Here is a 6,858-nt window from a genome sequence, read left to right as displayed (position 1 = left end):
TTTTTGATGGTGATTTGTGCACACATGTTAGTGATTTTGGCTTGGCCAAGATTGTTTTAGCAACCACCAGAATATCTAATCATCAACAATCAAGTTCAATTGGGATCAGAGGAACAATTGGCTATGTTGCCCCAGGTAATTGTTTATATTTATTGTTCTTTGCATTGAAATTGGTCAACAAATGTTATTTAGTTTATTTATATTAGTGCTCCTTTGTGGAAAACGAGAAACAAAATACGAGTTTACATAGAAATCTAGACACATATAGTGATGATATAGATGATTCCCCTTTCCTTTACCATGTTGTATGTTTTGCTACCACGACAAACTAAATCAACACTTGTCATATACTTGTGCCATCCCAACATATACAATTGACTAGTTCAAATATCGAACCAAAATTAAAAAAATTGGGCACTTCTTTCATTGTTTCATATTGCAGAGTATGGTATGGATGGAGAGGTATCCACACAAAGTGATATGTATAGCTATGGAGTGTTACTATTGGAAATGTTCACAAAAAAAGACCAACTAATAACATTTTTACAGGTAATGTAAATCTCCATAGCTACATAAAAATGTGTCATCTGGAGCAAGTAATGCAGATCGTTGATCCCCATATCATATTGGAAATGGAAGAGAAGTCAAGTAGGAGCGGGCAACGTAGTACGACCAACATTTATAAGCTGGAAACTTGCCTTGTACAAGTCATTCAAATTGGAGTTGCATGTTCTGTTGAACTACCAAGTGAGAGAATGAATGCTGAAGATGTTCTTATGGAACTACACAAGATTAGAAATGTACTTCTGCATGGTTAGGGGGACAAGGGCATCATAATGGAATAGGGAATGATGCTTAACTATAAAGCCCCACATGTGTAGCTTAATTAATTTGGTGTTGTAAAACAATAGTGAAGGATAAAGGGAATTTGGTAATTTAAAATATTTAGCATTATGTCGGACATTAAGAACTTGGTATGGTGTTAAACTAATAGTTTTTCCATTTAATAGGATTCGTTTGTTTATTGCCTCTAAGTATTAGATATATTTGGGGTCCATTTTAAAGCAATTTAATGAAGAAGAAAAAAAAAAAAACATGAAAAATCTCCCTGTTCCATTATGATGCCCTTGTTCGCCTAACAACAAAACTAACTAACCAATTACAAATTTCACATATTTCCAATTACAAATTCAACAAAACAAACTATTTACGGCGTCATGTTTACAGCATGCATTAAATACATGTCGTAGTTAGTACATTCTACGACATTTTTTTTTTTTGCAAGCCGTTAATATATATATATTTTTTTTTGGCAAGCCGTTAATGTTTTGTCAATAACAGCATACATACCATGTAAGTCGTTAATTCATATATTTATGGCATACAAAAGTATGTCGTAAATAATATATATTTTCACGACTAACAAAAATATGCCGTAAAATATTTACATTTAAGACGACATACATTTCATATTGTAAAATATTATAACTTTATATGACATGCTAATGAATGTCGTGAAAACTTCTTTAAAAAAAAAAAAAAAATTCAATCCGATTTTTGTATAACATGCAAAAATATGTCGTAAAAAATGTATATTTTCATGGCATATAAAAATATGTTATAAAATATTTACACTTAAGACAACATACATTTTATGTCGTAAAATATTAAATTTTATATTTTTTTGAATTTAGTGATTTTTTTAGAAAATTAAAAAATATTATATAAAAATTATTTAAATTTAAAAAGTAAAAAAAAATTATTTAAAAACTTACGCCACACTCCCTCTCATTTTAGATCCATACCTATTTTTGTCCCAAACCCTCTCATTCTCTAGAGAAATTATATTTTAATTATAAATAATAAAAATAAAATTCTAAATATTCTTAAATATTTATAAATTTTTATTAGATATGAGAATTTTTTATTTTCAATAAACAAGAAATTTATAATCTAGATTTTTTTTTTTATTTCCAATAAACAAGAAATTTTTATTTCCAATAAACAAGAAATTTATATCTACGGCGAGGTCGTTCGATTCCGATTTCTTTGTGAGTTCGATTCATCGTCTCTATCTCTACACTCTCTTTCTCTACATATATAAATCAATCGTATATAATTTCTTATTTGTCTGATTATTTTCTTAACTGATCTGTAGTTTAAATTACACAAATCCAGATCTCTCGTCTCTCATTCACCAGGTAACTAATTTGTACTTCTACAGAGAGAAATGAGATAGCAATTTCATATTTGATCGAACATTGGTTTGGAGGAAATTGATTCACTGAACTGCATCATTCTCTCTCTCTCCCCTTGAATTTTGTCACAAACTGCATATATATATATGTATGTATCTATTACGTGATCAGAAAGAAGACCACAGATGATTAATCTGATAGATTTCACATCAGGCATGGAATTGAAGCTCTTGTTTTCACCGAGTTCGACGTCTATTTCGTGATACAGATGATCAATTGCTTCTCTTTCAACCTCTTGGCCTCTACCCTAGGTAATAAATTCCCACCTGAACAATTTGATCTCTTCATCTTGAACTTCAGAACGATTTCACTTTAATATGTTTGGTTTTGCTGTTAAAATCATAAACAATGTTTTATGTTATTAACCTTTTCTCTCTATTATTAAGTTGCATTCCATTTCAATTTCAAGTTTAGAGTTTGTATCTGTGAAGAATTTATATCTACTTCATTGTGATAGAATTTTCTATGGACTAATTTTCTTGCATGTCTAGTTTCAATTTTTCTGTTGATAAACAATATGGGCACAAATTTGTATGAAAAAGGAATTTGCTTATAAGAAGATGAAAATCTTTTCAGCTTTTTTGTAGGTTGTTTTGTGTTCAAATTGAGTTATGACAAAATGTTAATTATTAATCTTTGCATAAAGAGGGGTTTCAATGTTTTTCTTTTTCCTTTTTTGCTTTGTTCTTTGTTTCTATTGGTATGCTTGAATTTTCTTTGTGGTTAGGCCACTGCTTTTGTCTCTCTTATATTATATTGGAGCCATTAGTGTATTATATTTATCAAACTGCAATAAAGTATTACAAGAGAGAGGGAAAATAAAGCCACTGCCTTTGTATCTCTATTATTTTGGGACTTATACAGTTTGTGAGCTAAACAATATGACAAAGGCAACTTAGTTGTCGTTCCATCTGATGTATGTTCTGGTATATCAATCAGTCTTTTTTTTTTTTTTATGATAGCTAATGTGATCCAGTGGATCGATAATTAAACATTTATTAACAAGAAAGTTATGAGTTTATCATTTAACACAGTTGGTGTTTCCTCAACCAAGGTTACTGTAAAATGGAAGAAAATGAAATGCATTTGGTACCTTATTGTTGTTTACTGTAAAATGGAAGAAAATAAAGTGCATTTAACCAGTATGATTGATTGTACATTCTAAATGAAAAGTGCGTATGGGTTGTGACTTCAGCTTGGTTGGTTCTTATTTGATTTGCCTCTCTACTTAACAATCATAGATTCATGAAGTTCATATAGTGAGGTGGAAACTAATCCGTTCTATTTTACCTGTAAGAAGGGGAAATTACATTTTTTGTGATTATTTTCTGTTGAACATTAAGGTTTCTGTTTCTCCCCATTCTGATTTTATAGAGAATTGAATTTTTCATAAAGATCATTAGGCCATTGATATCCTTCTAGCAGAGATTGATATATACGAGCTTTTTGCTTTCAAACATTGCGAGGGAAGGAAGGTGAAGCTTGCTCTTTGTGAAGGTAATTTCTAATCTTTGAATACGCAAGCTTGCATTGTTAGGGAAATTCTATTTTTTGTCTCAAATAAATTTCATTCATTTGCAAAGTGAACCTTATTCAATATTTGGGAAGTCCAAATCTGATCTTCTGATTTTGCTTGCTTTTGGTTTCTAGGTTGCTATGTTTGGGATGAAATGTTGACACTTTTGAAAATTTCTCTTTGTGAATGTTGAATAGCGAATGTATAATAATTGTTAAGAAGTAAGGATATAAAAAATTCAGCCCAATCTGGTATAAGAAGTAAAGATATAGAGAAGTAGATGCTGAACCTTATTGATTCTTAAATCCTGTTTTTGTAGTTAGGTGAAGCCAAACACACATGTCCTTGCTGAGTTGATGATTTGTCAGATTGGGATTAGGTTGTGGTTAGCATGCATGGAGATATAATCATTGCACTGGTTTGTGTTTAGGATATTAGAAACTTTTGGTTGCTTAGTGGCGTGTATAAGTTACAATGCATAACATGATTGCCTGTAGACAAATCTTAGTATATTGCCAATAGAGATCACTCTGTTGTTAGTCTTAAAAAATTTCCTAAGCTAGTATGTTTTAGAAACTATTTTGCGATCTAGGGTCAATTTTTTCACATCATGTCACTTAGGCAAAAAAAGTGGGCCAACAAAAAATTCTCAAGTGAAGCCTTCACTTTGACAGCGGGCTTTTAAAAAATTCTCAAGAGCCTCTACTTTGATCAGAGTATTTTCAAATATATAAAAAGCCTTTCTCAAGTATTTACAATTCTTTTTCTTTTCCTCAAGTATTTACATTTTTTTTTTTTTTGAGCTTTCATATTGAATAGAGGATTTTAAAGCCTTAAACTGCAATGGAGGCTTTAACTTGAGAGTTTTTTTCCACCTATTTTGTCTCCTAGATGATGCATAATATGGCAAAACCAACCCTATATTGAGAAATAGTTTATATCTATGCTAATTTGGATATTTTTTCCAAAGATAACATTATTTTGGTCAAAAACCTTGTGAACCAAATCTAAAACCTTGTGAACCATTTCTTGCTTTTCTTGGGAGAGTGCCTCAGAGAGGAGTGCTGACATAAATACTCCATATGTGGCTGAATTGGCCTTTGTTTTACCTAGCCTAATTCCTTTATATTTAATTTGAGTTCCACTCTGGGCCTGATGTAGCTCTTTAGCTAGGCCTATATCCAAGCCCAAAAGTTGCTTATTAGGATTGGTTTGATACTCATGTGCAGTTCCATGCTATCATCTACTTTTTGTTTATATATATTTGAGTACGTTGTTCTCTGGGAAAAAAATTCAATAGCACAAGTACTTGTGTGCTGGCAATCTGAGCGAAAAACAGTAAACTTGAGTTTGGCACGGGCCAAAAGATCAATAGTTTTTTTCATTTATTTTTGTTTTTCTTTTTAATAAAAAAAAATGTTAATCGCTAAACCTAGTTTGAGCTCACACTTGACCTCTTGATGTGTTTCAATGTGGACATTGATCAATCTTAAAATGGCTGCTTATGCATAAAGCCAACAAAGCCCATGTTTTAGGCTCCCAAATTGGAAGGTTCCCAAACTTTTAAAGTCTACATGCTATTGTTAAGCCCTATATAGTTTACAGTTTCAACATCTCTTTATTTTTTAGAAAAGAAGGCCCAATCTACATGTTAAAAAGTGAAGGCCCAAAATCAACTATACTGATGTGTACTGTGATTTCAGTATTTCTATATGACTTTGACAGAAAGGGTATCACATTTTGTGTGTTATTCTTGGTCCATGTGATGCCATTCCTTTGCACACAAAACAAAAAACGAAAAAATAGTGAAAAAAACATAGAACACCACTTTGTTGCCAGCAATGCTATTATTGGATGGAAACTTATATAATGTAGGATTTTGGGAAGATGCAAATCTATGATAGAGGGAAGTTCCACCTTAATGTTTAGCATTCAGTCGTACAGATTTCTATCATAAATGTGTAGTAATAATAACACTGTTAATTGTTTTACATCTGGAATACTATAGTAGAGTTTTTCTTGTTTTTTATTTATTTATTTTTTCCTCTCATTAAATTGCTTTAAAAATGACCCCAAATATACCTAATACTTAAAAGGCAGCAAACAAACTAATCCTATTAAATGGAAAAATTATTAGTTTAACATCATACCAGGTTCTTAATGTCCGACATAATGCTAAATATTTTAAATTACCAAATTCCCTTTATCCTTCACTATCATTTTACAATTATGAAGAACATTGAAGAGTCATTTCAAAATTAAATACACAGTATGGTATAAAAGCATCAACTCTTATGAACTAAATTGGTATGCCCAACCAATAGCAGTGGCTAACATCAATTCCTATTAATATCAATTCCTAGTAGACATATGTATGGTTTACATAATTTAATTTATTTGTTTGGTTGACAAGAAATAGAATTGTAGTGCCCTTATTTTAAATTTTTGCTTCCCTCTACTTTTATTGGAAGTGGACTCATTTACTTGAAGCTTTTTAACACTTTCATTTTCTTTGTTGAACTAATTCTTTGTAAATGGGATGAATGTTATGCAGTATGCTTATATACTCTTAGTTTTTGTAGGATCAAAGTAATGGTGTATCGAGCTTAGAGAATGTCAAATGCAAGTTGTTGAATTGGGAGGGGACAAACTTGGTATTTGCAAAAGGCCAAATTGCATGAAGGGATTCCAAGTCAAAGGTGCATCATGTGAACGGAACCGGGGAAAGGATAAAGAAAAGACAGCTCTTTTCTATTCTATTAGTCTTTTCTATTAGATTAGTGTTAGTTAGTGATCCCGGCTTAGTGAGTCCTTTCTTCCATAATGAACTGTTGGCATCAGTCCTACATTTTGTCTGTGGACCGAGGAGAAAAAGGGGCTCGGCGGGAAAAGGATTGTACCATGAGAGAAGCAAGGAGGTCAACCTCTTTCAAATATACAACATGGATTCTGGCAATGCAATGTAGTTGGACTCTCGTGTCGATTTGAATGAATCATCCTTTCCACGGAGGTAAATCTTTGCTTGCTAGGCAAGAGGATAGAAAGTTACAAATTTTGTCTCGGTAGGACATGTATTTCTATTAC

The 6,858-nt window shown here is 31.6% G+C and overlaps 1 long non-coding RNA gene across 8 annotated transcripts in view; it reads left to right on the top strand.

The window, feature by feature from the left end:
- Positions 1 to 1,930: 1,930 nt before the first annotated feature.
- LOC145802941 (uncharacterized) overlaps positions 1,931 to 6,858 on the top strand; it is a 5,451-nt gene continuing 523 nt past the window's right edge. The window contains exons 1-5 of one of the 8 annotated variants that reach the window (XR_014344775.1): positions 1,986 to 2,051; positions 2,159 to 2,201; positions 2,370 to 2,509; positions 3,654 to 3,755; positions 6,357 to 6,784. This is a non-coding gene — a long non-coding RNA (uncharacterized LOC145802941). The other 7 variants (XR_014344769.1, XR_014344774.1, XR_014344772.1 and 4 more) reach the window with 7 other exon arrangements.

Source organism: Camellia sinensis, chromosome 11 (genome assembly GCF_055761805.1).
Source record: "Camellia sinensis isolate YWXY chromosome 11, ASM5576180v1, whole genome shotgun sequence".
NCBI classification, from domain to species: domain Eukaryota; kingdom Viridiplantae; phylum Streptophyta; class Magnoliopsida; order Ericales; family Theaceae; genus Camellia; species Camellia sinensis.
The sequence above is the reverse complement of the archived record's forward strand: the minus strand, read 5'-3'. Positions and strand labels throughout refer to the sequence as shown.